Source organism: Elaeis guineensis, chromosome 4 (assembly GCF_000442705.2).
Source record: "Elaeis guineensis isolate ETL-2024a chromosome 4, EG11, whole genome shotgun sequence".
In the NCBI taxonomy this organism is placed as follows: Eukaryota; Viridiplantae; Streptophyta; class Magnoliopsida; order Arecales; family Arecaceae; genus Elaeis; species Elaeis guineensis.
The window spans coordinates 78,881,453-78,895,385 of NC_025996.2; the positions used below are offsets into that span (position 1 = coordinate 78,881,453).

At 39.4% G+C, this 13,933-nt stretch overlaps 1 protein-coding gene across 1 annotated transcript in view; it reads left to right on the plus strand.

Moving 5' to 3' along the window:
* LOC105034684 (auxin response factor 12) overlaps positions 1-13,172 on the plus strand; it is a 160,353-nt gene extending 147,181 nt beyond the window's left edge. The window contains exon 15 of the mRNA XM_010909924.4: positions 12,998-13,172. The gene's annotated coding sequence lies outside the window, so the exon portion shown is untranslated. The remainder of the gene's footprint in view (positions 1-12,997) is intronic.
* The last annotated feature ends 761 nt before the right edge of the window (positions 13,173-13,933 follow it).

Sequence of the window (13,933 nt, forward strand, 5' to 3'; positions counted from 1 at the left end):
AAAGAGTTTCATTAGTAGACCCAAATATAATGTCATCAACGTATATTTGTATAACTAAGATATCATGATTTTTTTTAATGAAAAAGGTTGTATCTACATTTTTTTCTTAAAAAATCATTATTAAGCAAGAATTTACTTAACCTTTCATACCAAGCCCTAGGTGCTTATTTTAAACCATATAATGTTTTGTTTAATTTGAAAATATGATTAGGAAAAGCATGATTATCAAAATCGAGGGTTGTTCTACATATACTTCTTGAGCAATATAACCATTTAGAAAAGCACTTTTGACATCCATTTGGAATAACTTAAAATTCATAAAGTATGCATATGCAAGTAAAAGCCTAATTGCTTCTAATCTAGCAACATGTGCAAATGTCTTATAAAAATCAATTCTCTCTTCTTGATTATAATCCTTTGCAACCAATCTTGCTTTATTCTTAATTATATTTTTATTTTCATCCAATTTATTCTTATATACCCATTTTGTGCCAATTACTGGATAATTTTTAGGTCTTGATATTAAAGTCCATACATTATTTCTTTCGAATTGATTAAGTTCCTCTTGCATTGCATTTATCCAATTATAATCTTTTTCAGCTTCATCTATGGTTTTAGGTTCAAAATGAGAAACAAATGCAAAATGATTGTATGTATCTCTAAGTGAAGAACGAGTTCTTACTCCATGTGTTGGATCACCAATGATTAATTTTTTGGGGTGATTGTGACATACCTTCATTTTTTGGGTAGATCATTTGTACCTTGAGGGTGTTCTTCATCTTCATCCTCTTGTTTGTTTTCATGTTCTTCTTCATTTTGAATTGTTGAGTCTTTTAGGGTGAGCTCCTTCATCCCTTCTATAAGAGGATCTGCATCATCAATACCTTCACTCTTCCTTGAAGGAAGATCATTAGTCTCATAAAAAACATGTATTGACTTTTCTACTACTAAAGTTCTTTGGTTGAAAATTCTAAAGGCTTTGCTAGAAGAGGAGTAACCAAGAAAAATAGCTTCATCGGATTTTGCATCAAAATTTTCTAATCTCTCTTTACTATTGTTCAAAATAAAACATCGACAATCAAAAATATGAAAGAATGCAATGTTTGGTTTTCTTTTTTTCCAAAGCTTATAGGGTGTTTTCTTTAGAATTGGTCTAATTAAAGCATGGTTAAAATGTAACATGCCGTGTTAATTACTTTCGCTCAAAAGTATCTTGGGAGGTTGCTTCACATAGTATGGTACGGGCATTTCTTCAAGGGTTCTATTTTTTCTTTCGACTACCCCATTTTGTTGGTGTGTCCTAGGAGCTGAAAAGTTGTGGTCAATGCCTTTTTCGTCACAAAACTTTTCAAAATCTTGATTTTCAAATTCGATTCCATGATCACTTCGAATATTTTGAATTGAAAATTTTTTTCATCAGTAATTTTTTGATAAAATTTAGAGAACACATGAAAAGTTTCATCTTTATGTGTCAAAAAGAAAATCCATGTAAAACGAGAGAAATCATCAATAATTACAAAGTCATATCATTTTTCATCTAAAGTAGTGGTTCTAGTGGGACCAAATAAATTCATGTGTAATAATTCTAATGGCCTAGAAGTTGAAACAATGTTTTTAGATTTGAACGAGACTTTTGTTTGTTTACCTAGTTGGCATACATCACAAATTCTATCTTTTTCAAAATTTAATTTAGGTAAATCGGTAACTAATTCATTTTTAATAAGTTTTGAAAAGGAATGCATGCTAATATGTGCAAGCCTACGGTACTTGATCCAATCAAGCCCAAACCAAATCTAATTAAATCATATTTAATTAGACTTAATCTCAGTCCATTGACTTAATCAAATTAAGCCAATTAGCAATCGAATTGCTAATCGATCCTCCTGCAACACTTGCACTGGGTTAAATATCAATCGTATTGATCATTTAACCCTGGAACGATTCTTAATCGTTGATCAACCATCCGATCGGATTATGGACTCTAATGTGTGTGACCTCATAGGTTCGAACCTAAGCTGGTAGCACAGGAACAAATTTTTGTACCAATCGAAGTGACCATCTAGCAATGATACCCGATGACCGGATAGGTCGAATGTGTAGAACAACATCCTTAGAACCCATGCGCATATAGTTTTCATATAATTCATCCCCTTGACCAAAATGATCATAGGACACCCCAGAGTTCAACTGTCAACTCTGATCAGATTGTCCATATTGTATTTCAAAATATCAAATCCATCTGATGGATTATCCTGGCCAAGGTTTTGCTAAATTGAAATACAGTGACTCATTCTTCTCCAACTCTTGGAGTGGTCAGTCCCATCTCGATCACACTCTAACTTCGCAAGTACTTGACTGTGCCCAGAAGCCTTCCGTCCCTGAATTAGAAATTCAGTTAGTCCAGTACCAAAGCACAGTGTGTTGCTTGCAAGTCACTGAGGCGATCTCAGGTCTAAGGGACACTTATACCTATATCCCATCAGAGACATTCTCGACAGCAGAATGCTCTGGAGTTGGTCACGTTCAATGACGATGTACCCTTATATCTCACCTGTATGCCATACCAGTGTCTCCACACTCTTTGGTTGAGGACAACCAATCCATATGACCTACAGCGACCTATGCTCGATAGAAGCTGTCGTCCTTATTAACAGCCTATCATTTGGTCGTGAACTGTTTTAAGGACTAATCGATAAATCCTCTCTTTATCAAATCTAAATAGTCCTAAGGACTTCATCATAACAACGAAGTTCATTAGAAGATGAAAGCTTATGATGAAGATGCCAAATATATTTTATTTATTAACAAATCAATTACAATACTTGATTGCTCAACCGTCAACAGCTTGACGATTGGCTTTTGGGACATATTTCCCAACACAGACCTCCTCACCCTGGAGCTATCCGAGAGATTGCCACCACCTCCCATATTGCTGAAGATCTCATCTTACATCTGGGCACCTCTCCTATAGGTCCTGTCATCAGCGGCTGTGTCCACAACTAATGCAGCAGCAGGTGCTGCTGCCTCCGTAACTCCACCTGTTGCGCCACCAGCTACTCCACCTATGACTCCCAACCGCCGTAGCTCCAGCGACTCTTCTCATCGCTACTCTAGTGACTCTAGTCACCATTGGCCCAACAGCTCTGATTGTCGTTTCTGCGACATCTCTGTCGCAGCATCAAAAAATCCTGGAGTGACCGTAGCTCCACTCCCTGCCTCCGACCCACCTATGGTCCGTGCTAGTGGAAGTCTCCTCATAGGTTTCGGATCCTCTCTGTATCCTATCGCCGCTGTAGCATCTATCCCCGATGCATACATCTCTAGGCCCTCTCCTAGTGCCCGTTCATCGCTGTCTAAGCGACTGGGAGACACCACCTCCCTCTGCACCTTGCCTAGAGCCCGTGCCATGGCCATGGTCTTCATTGTCACCCGTGAAGGAACCTCTCTCTGGTGCTCCACATGTGGATGCACCTGTCCTCGATGCTCTACCTTCCTGTGATCCGATGACCCCGCAGCAGGCAGATCCGATAAACACACCATCCTTCTGCTCGATAGGTGCATCAATTGTTGCCCTGGACTTCCCTGGAGAATATGTAGCTTTTCTATGCTGGCACTCATTGCATACTAAAACCTTCTCCACCTGTGAAGCCATCTCTGTCTGGTGCTCCACCTGAAATCGAAGTTCCCCTGATGCCGCTGAAGTCGACTTTGTAACCGAGTCTCCCGAGGCCAACCATCCAATGCTGTCCTGCTGGGCCTGCTGTTACATCTCGAGCACCGTCACTGTCCCTTCGGATCCTCCGCACTTGTTGGACCCCCTTCGAAGCCGTCTTGGATGCACTGCACCCGATGGGCTCCAAAACCCAAGAGCTCATCCAGCTCTTCAAAACCCAGCGACTAAACCTCAAGATCAGCTGTGCAACATTGACCTATTGTGTGTCCAGCTACACCTTGACCACTATTGCTTCTGTCTCGGACCCTCCACATGTCGTGGATCCTTTCGAAACCACCTAGAGGTTGTTCTCCACCTCTGAATCAGCAATAGCATCCAGGGAATCATCCCTTTTTTCTCCCATGCACCTCTTTTTCCCAGAACTCCATCGCGATCCATCATCCTCTGGCCTTTTTCATCAAGACCGCTTCCAACCTGAGTTGGACCAACAAATCCTTTGAGAAGCAAACCCTTCTCATCAATCCTCTCAAAACTCCACTTTCATCCTGCTGCTCATGGTAGGCCAAACCATAATCACAACAAAAGGTAAACTAGTTTAGAAAGGCTTATACCTTGGAACCAGGTATGCAGATCTATTTTCTTGTGATGGATCTCCTTCTTCCTCCCCAAACCCATGGGGCTTTTCTTCTTTACTCCATCAGGTTTTGGAACCCTAGACCCAGTAAGACGAAAAGATCTCGAAGAATCAACCCAGAGATCTTGTAACCTTGCGCTGCATTGTGTTGAACCTTGCATTCCATCAGCTCTTCCTTCTCATCCACGCCCATCTAGCTCTGATACTAATTGTTAGGATCTAAACATTGGCGTGAGGATCTATAGATCAGCCATGATCTCCTCATGGAAGAGACTCAACATGGAAAATCGATTTGGGAACACCTAACTCGGTCATCCAGCGACAAGAGACCTCCACACCTAACCCTAGGCGTGGAGAAAGAGGGCAAACACCACCTTGGGTGATCTGAACGCCCACCTTGAATGGGGCGCCGCACCCCCCTTCTCCTAGATCCTCTCAGAAGGAATGGCTATCCTAGAGAGAAGAGAGAGGAGAAGAGAGAGGTTGTGGGAGAAAAGCCATATTGTATTGTTACATTAACTGTTACAATAATGGATTTATATATCCTAGGGTTTTCCAAACCCTAATAAACCCTGGCACAAAAACTCCCCTGGCTAACCCGCATGAAAGCACTCATCGAGCCCATGTACACCCATGTCTCACATGCTCTCATTCCCTTGGACTAATCTTTAGCCCATACATGAATTAGCCACCCTTGGAACTCATAAACCCGAGCCCCAAATCCTAGGATCAAAGCTCAATCCTAGACCCAAACAGAAATCCCATGCAGTTTTGTTCCCATAGTTCGAGTCGGCTTGATCAGAGCTCGGTTGATTTGACTGCACTCGAGTTGGCTCAACCAAATCCTGAGTCGGCTCGGATGCCGTGCCACCAGTGTGCCAGCGAAATGCTGCTCTCTATCTGGTATTTGAGCCGGCTTTCTTAAAGCTCAAGCCGGCTCGATCTGATCCGAGTTGACTCTTCTTCTGGCAAAAGTCCTTTGCTTGGTTCTTTACTCCACCTTGTGTCCCAGATATCCAGAGCCCCAATCAAGCTCCTCGAAGTCCTCATTGCTGAATCTTGAGTTCGTGGAAGCTATGCACCGCATCCACCCTAGGACCACTCTGTCCTAGTCTATGATTGTGCCCGTCATAGTGTACTTGGAGCCTATCGAACCGACTCCACCTGTGGTCACCTCCAAGGCTATGGGAGCACCACAAAATCCCTATAGAGCCTACCCCTCGACAGATCAAGGAAGCGGACAAGAAGGTTTTGTATTTGAGGGGGAGGTCCCTATTTAGCAGCAAGGGCCGTGTCTCTGGAGCCTTCGGGCATAGGCAACGCACCCCCTCCACCAAGAGTTTTAGGTGAGGGATCCTCTGCCGCTATAGGGGTGGCCCATCCAGGTATTGTGGAGGAGGCGTTAGTTGAAGTCCAGCTTTGCTGTGTTGCGAAGTACAAAGCTTCGGAGGCCTTCAAGGAGGAGCTTCTCGATGCTTCTACTGCTGGCTTCATCCAAGATTTTGAGATCTCAAGATGGTCTTTATGAGTCTCAAAATCTACCAATAATGTCTAGCAGCATGTAGTGGCAATCCAGTAGAATGAAAGAGAATGAACTTTTAGGTGTAGTTAACGTGTAATTCAGTTCTTCTATCATGAGTTTCGACAAGATGGAGGTTATGAAAAACTCATCAAATTCTATCATCTATTATATGTAAGATTTAATCAATTCGAGTTCAAATCATGAGATCTCATGAAAATCTTTTTTCATTAATCACATTGCCATGGCCACGATCTTAAGAACTCAACTTCATAAATCATATAGGACTACTCTATTAAGATTGATAGATCCCATCTAAGTGCACATCCTACTCCTACAATGAACTTACTGTAGCCAACATACACTGCAAGGACCCATATGGTTAGGAGACCCAGTGTTTGTGTAGTTAAATTACACCAATCTCACTATGAATAGCTGAGGCATCGTAGGTCAAAGAACTCACTATCACAGCATCGAGAAAGTCATTGATGAGTGAGTAGACATCCAAATGACTTCTTGTTGTTGGTCATGCTCAGTACTGTTGTTCTCTGACAACCACTTGCACTTTCGCTCTAGTGTCCTCACATTATAGACTTCAGACTCGCTATCCAAGAAAAGCGATCCGTGCATCAATCTCATCAGATCGATCATCTTTTTCGTGATGATCTATTAATCAGGAGCAATTTAGGAATTGACCATCAATGACGTATGCTTCAAATTCTCAACTCTTGAAAATATGTGTCATCACTTTATTAATTCTTTGGACGATTCAAGGACATATACTATAAGAATGGATATAAAAATATCCAATTTTATTAATAAATAAATAAATCAAGTGCAAATTATGTCCTAAGAAGAATACAATATGTCATTCAGATTGACTTTTAGGGCATACATCTAACAGTCGGTTTATTTTTTACCTCAATAAAGAGGATTATGTATTTCCAATGTTAGATCTATGCTTTGAAAGATAATATTACGTGCATTCCCGAGATATAATAGGCATGAAAAATTGATATTTTATGTTTATGCTTGTAGAAGGCCGTTGCTTGGTTCAGTGGTAAGTGCAATGGCACCCGTTCAAGTCGTGGGGCAGCCATCTTGTTTAGAAAACATGCCAAATGTTAGGTTCATCCCCATTTGACCCTCCTAGCAAACCAGATTGTCAAGAGCGTAACTGGATATTGATATTTTTCTATATTTATTTATGTTGAAATTTTAAAAAAAATGCAAGGATAAATTTTTATTATGTAGAACCCTTCACAGGTGGGATGAATGATAGAACTCTCCAACTAAAGTTTTAAATCCTATGGGACGAGGGTGTTCCAGTTTCTCTATGGAATAGGACACCCCACTGAACCATCGATCGTGGTGGCAGTCCTAGTCAAGAGTCTTGTAGATACCCTCCATCTCTCTCCCTTTTTTTTTTTTTCCTTTTACTTTATTTTTCTCTTCCTTTCTTTCCTTTTCCTCATTCTTTCCTTTATTCCTTCTTTCCTTCCTTTTTTTTCTTTTCTTCTTTATTTTTCTTATCCCTTCCTTTTTCATCTTTCTTTTTTTCTTTTTTATTCTTCCCTCATTTCTTTCTTCCTTGTTTCCTTCCTTTCATTCTTTTTCTTCTCCCTTTGTGTCTTTCTTTCCCTTTTTCTTCTTTACTCATATGGATGGGTTTTGGTGTCCTAACCCTATCTTAGTCCCATTTTCTCATAGAAATGGGATAAGACGGTCAGGACACCCTCTGTCCCATTGAGACTTAAAGCCTTGCTCATAGCAAGTCGCACATCCAATGCAATGGAAGATGATGGTGCACAGAAGCAAATCAAACATACATTCCTTGGGATGGTATTTAGGGGTTCACTAGTTGTAATACATAGTGGATGGGCCTTACATTCTACAAGGTTTGTAAGGATCCAGAGACAAGTTGTGTTAGGCCAATTTGATATACTAGATGACCCATATTATGTTGAACTGGCAGGATGGGGTTTTCTTCAAGTTTGCTTCAATGACTGTATATAAATTAGCTATTAGAACTCCATACATAATGAAAAGATCATGGTGAGAATAGTATTCCTTAATGAACATTTCATTTATTGATTGTATTGTTCTTGGGTCATCTTGTCAGCCACCTTCTCATTCTCATTAATTCAAGCTCGATAGCTTCATGGTTATTGGTGTGCACACCTCTCAACTTGGAGAGTGGTAGAGATGCACTTTGCTAGTTCCCTATTTAAGAACATACTTAAGTCCATTGGGGAAACTATTTATGTTGCTTTAGTGGTTGAATAGACACCACGTGTGATAAGAGGATTGGTTCCCTTGACTTCAGGTCAGCAAATTATTGGGTTCTCCCACTATTTCAACTTAAATGGTGACTGCTTAGGAATGACGAGGCCTCCATTGTCGCATCATTTAAAGACCATCTCCTTGTTGTCTCGGCGGCATGTCACACCAGTTCGAATGTATGGATCAAACTATGGATTGCCGTACCGTCCCGTACCATCCCATATCGGGCATACCATACCGTACCATACTAGTCTCGTATCGATATATCATTTCGGAGCATACCGACACTACGATACCGTACCGAACCGCGTATTGAAATTATAGTAGGTTTTTACCGATATGGGGTCATCTTGGATCAAACAGCTACATCTATTGGCGAATATTCATTTTGTTTAATTATTACTACATGGAGCATGTGCATTTTGCCATGTGCTATTCAATCTCCTTGTTTTTTTAGGGGTAGCCATCTTTATGTTGTTCTTTGTATTTTTGGGTGCTAGAGAGCAAGGTTTGCTGAATAGGTATCGGAGGTCGTACCAGCTAGTGACTAGTTTGGTATGGTATGAGTTTGTACCATGCCTTTGCAGGGCATGCCGAAAATCAAGCAAGGAAGGGGAGAGGGAGAATGAGAGAAAGGAAGAGAGAGTGGGAGAGAGTGGAAGAGAGAGAGAGAGGGAGGGATGGTGGAAGGGGGAGAGAGAGGGAGCTGGAATCTAGGGAAGAGGGCTACCATGGAGGTGGGGGAAGTGGGAGAAAGAAAGAGATGGAGAGAGGGGGCAGAGAGAAACCATGCCCAAACTCATGGAGAGGGAGGGAAAGAGAGAGGGGAGCAGAGGGAGGGGGAGAGAGGAAGAGATGGGGGACTTGGGAGCGACAAAAGCAGTTGGTGTAGTAAGACAATTGCAAAACCCTTGAACGAGTGAAACCCTTGGGAGGGCTTTACATAACCCCCAAAGTAGAACAAAGAGGTTAGGGGATTGGTCCTCATAAACTAGGCACTGATTTGGTCTAAGAGGCTTGACCATTTTGGGTGGGCGTTGGTATGGTTCGGTATGGGTAACACCGCTATGTTCAGTTTGGTTCAGCAATCACTACTAAAGAGGATGATAGGGTGAAACACTCTTTGGCTTCTTCCTTTAGGATCCTATGACACTAGTGAGAGACCCACGCATCATAGCATAGCCACAGCCCCTGCTAGCCTTTTTTTTTTTAAAAGGACAAGCCTTGTGAATGCCTATCTCATACGCATTCATATTTTGGGGACTGTTTATGAGTGCCAATTGAACATGCATTCAGAGCCCTGTTAAAATTAGAGGCCAAAGCTTTGTTTGGCCCAAGGATTGCAAACTTGATTTTGGCTTTGTTTCAGTTTCGATCGTTTTGGTGGTTTTGAAAGTTCTGCTCCAGGTAATGACATTGATGAGATATGGCCTACTTGGTCCTTTATCTCCCTTCAGACAACTCAAATGGCAACCTTCTCATGTTGATTTGTAAATTGAATTTGATTATCCTTAATCTCTTGCAGAATGAGTTTTCAGGAGAGCTGCCTAATTGTTGTGATTGTTATGTAGATACATATCCGGAAGTCATCGACTTATCTTCTAAATGATTTATGGAAGCATATTTTCCACTCCATGTTTTCTATCCTTTGAAGCTGAACTAGCAATATGCAAGAATTCTTTTAGGAATTATATAGAAAATTCCACACATGATTATGGTAACAGTTAGTTAACTGGAAACAGGTTGAATTGGACTGGAGGAAGTGTGATGAACATAAAGATTCTTTGCCATCAGTATGATAAATTGATTGGCCATATTTCTCTACATTTGTGGAGTGTTACCTCTCTTTTGGTCAATTGACCTCGCACATATTGATCTTTTAGAACCACACCTCACACTTTGGAGACTTTAATTCTAGAAGTAAACTATAAAAATGCTTTGGCTGATTGACATATTTATTATTATAAAGTTGCAATGACACATTTACTTATGATCATGGTCTCAATGGTTCGATTTTGTATGAATCCATGGAAATTTTTGGTTATGACAATAAATCTAATTCAGTACTTGTGAAACATTCAATTATTCGAATGTATCAATAAAATTATTTGATTTATTCGGTTAATAATTCTAACCAAAATCGATTTGTGGGGCACAATAATTATTTTGATTTTCATTTTTACTTGCAGATGATGTTGGAAGGTTTTACAGTCATTGTGGAAATTCCATTCTTGCTGAGATTAGTATCTTCCCTCGAAGGAAAAAAAAAAAAACCAAAATCTGATAATTTGGATTTACGATATATTCATTCAATATTATGAATGAAAGAAAAGATATTTATTGCTATAATATTCTGCCTTGGATTAACACAATCATAGATCTCTCAAGAAACGTCTTGTTTGGAGAGATCAATGATGAACTGATAATATTTTCTAAATTATTGACCTTGAAGGGTGATGGTAGCTGCAGCCTTCTTGGAGATGTTTAGTCTTCTAGTAATAGATGATATCTATTAGATCTCCATGGGTTTGTGCTCTACCCATCCTTGACCTGTGGTGGATAGTCGTGTGAATTGGACTTGGCCAAGATCATTTGGTGTTAGTGTGAAAGTGCATCCCCTTCATTAACGAACACATCCAGCTAATGAGAACTAAGCCACCTAACAAGTTGATGATCTCTTGAAACCATCATCATGTGTGCCACTTGATAATTCACTTGATCTATAAAACCATGGGATGGATGAATCAATAGATGAACACATTGTTTAAAGCTTGATGATCAGGTGACTAGCATTATGTAAATTACGTAAAATGTTTGTTGATAAGTCCGCACACGCAATGATGAATAATTTGACTAAAATCACCAAACTAGTCCAAAAATTTGTACAAGCCTTTAGTTTCCTTCTATCTTATAGCCAACCTTGAGATGATCCTCTATAGGCTTGTTATGAGGGATATAATTTGTATCTTTATGTAATGTGATATGATGCATGTTTGCAGAGAACCAACCCGGGGTAACTTGGGCACATAAGACTTTGATTGATGATTTAGCAAGGTATCACCTATTAGGTGGGTGATCAATTTGCTCTTTATATCACCTAGGCCTTTGACTAACAAGCTGGTTTAGGTCACCATGATATGTTAATAATAATAGGTGCAAGCAAGAAGCAATGCATACCTTAATTATCGTGTAGATGTCTTCTGGATGTGAGTCTGTGTAGTGATGTGTAGAACTTTACAAGAAGGTTGATATGCATGATAACATGGCATGGGCTTATAACAAACAAAATCATTTGATCTTTTATTATCATATGCTGGTTACTTCCCATGTAACTGATGTGTATCCCAACAAAGCTTAATGTCATGATGGATGATTCATAATGTTAGAACTATTTGCACTTCCAACATTGATGTGTAGAATCTAATATAGGAAATCTCTAAATCATTTATTGATTAGCTCATCAAGTTTTTTTATAATTTGAATCCTAGAGTCCAAGCTTATAAAAATACATTACTTAATAGGGGCTACTGACCATACTGGCTGGTATGGGGGCACACCACACTAACTCATATAGTGGTGCAGTATGGGTTTCTATATGTCCACATACTCACATGGTAAAGGTGCTATGCCTACTCTAGCACTGTACTGTGTGTTGGTGGTACAAGGGAGAAATATACCATGCCCTGCTGGTAAGGGTGCTGGTACAGGCTCGATACTGCAACATAACAATCCGTAACATGGTGCTATAAGGGAGGGACAGAGAGTTGCAAGACTTGGATTATTGTATCTTGGAACCATTGTTAGCTAGTGCTACCCTCATATGCTGAGGTGTCTATGTTTTTAGGGCAGCAAATGATCACCTCAATACCTCGCTCCCTTCTTTCTGTTATTTGTTATTCATTGTCAGGATTTGTAGATTATATTCGTATATTTTTCTGATTGAGGTCCTTAAGTGACATTAACCTTTCAGAAAATAGCTGTTTATAATTAGTGAGAATGCTCTTTAGGGCCTAGAACTAGGAATCTTTTCATGCAGGTTTGGGCATGAAGGATGGTTGTTTAGATTCACCTACTGTTGCATGGTGGTGATTAGTAAAGCCACTAGGCTTATGACCAGAAACAACTCCATATTTAATTAACTTTCCAGAAAAACAAAAGGGAAAAGAATGCTAAATTTCTGTTCCCTACTGCTCACCTTGTGATTTGGTGGTTTCTGAAGACTAATGATTTAATAATACTATATGTTGGTGTGGCCATAAATAAGGATCGATGGTAATGTAGGCTTTGTAAGGCCAACTCCACAATGTTCCTGCTCAAATAACAGTTGTGAAAATTTAGAAGAATGACATGGATCATTTGAGAAATCAGACAGAGGAAGACATCTGTTTCATATAGATGCATGCATAAGTAAACATCAATTCTCATATTTATGGGTCAGCATTTTAGTTAACAAAATTGATAAGATATTTGTCGGATATCATATTACAAACTTGACAATTTTCTGGAAAACATGAAAGGCCATCATGCATGGGTGATTCTTTGAATATGGAGCATCAGTCTATCTGACATAATTAATCATTCTTGTATTTATGGGTCAGCAATTGAACCTGTTCCTCTTTGTTAATAAAACTGATAAAATATTTGTTAGATGTCATATTATAAATACATGTTTAGAAAAAACATGAAAGGTTGCCATGCATGGGTTATATTTTGAATTTGGGTCATGTCAGTGTTGAACAAAATAAATGCATCTATAACTCAATATCTCTAGATAAACCTAATTGGATATTGATTGATGCTTGTTCATTTTTACGTAAGTTATAGTGCTGATGCACTTACTTTGGTGTATTTGATAAGATAACTAGTTGATCAGTTTGGAACTTTGCAGGTTTCCTCGTGCATCTTCCAATGAGTGCGCCTATGGTGACTTCCGCATATTTGCTTGTAGTTTTTGGATGGACTGTAGAACCTGGAGGTTAATATATGAACATGGTACTATTTTGTTAAAAACCCTTTGTTTCACTGATGGTTTGGACAGTTATGGTGCCTTATATTGACTACTAGTGCTTTGTGGCTTACCTCATTTCCTGTGTTAACTTTTAAACAGTATCCACCTATAATCACCTATGATCCTTTGCAGGTTCTAGTTATCTTGAATACTCAATTCTTTGTCATGCCTGTATTGCATCTTTCTCCTGCCTTTCATCTTAAATTTGTGTCCGATGATGTTCATTGTTTTCAGTGGAGAATTCTGTTATCTTCTTGATACTTGAAAAACTATTCTGTTTAAGGAGTGTCTGTCAAGATCTAGGCATTTGTTACTCTATGCCTTGGAAAATTTACTTTGGAGCAATTATATTATGCATAGCACATCACAAGCGGAACTTTGAAACAGAAGATGAAGCCTGTCCTCTGCTCAAGCTGAAACAAAGAGGACTTGCAATTTTTGTTTTCATTTGGGTGAACAACTGGAGTACATAATATTATGACTAACAGTCTGATGATGGGGAGACTGTGAAAACTTTGATATGCTCCAGCATAGGTTGTATTGGATCTTCCATGACAAAACCTTTCTGTTAGTTTTCATTCCATTAAAGGTATGGCATGCACATCTTTGTCCATGTTGATACTTTTGGTAGTAAACCGTTTATAGGTGTTTCGGTGGAACATTGTCTGGAATATTGTGTTGAAGATATTAACTAACTTTGGATAATTTTAAGGTATATTTGAAAATTTAAACAAGAAAAGGAAGAACTTCATAGGAGACAGGCTTGGCTTAGTCCTATGAGCGCTACTCTTGTTCATGCAAATAACCGGTGAATAT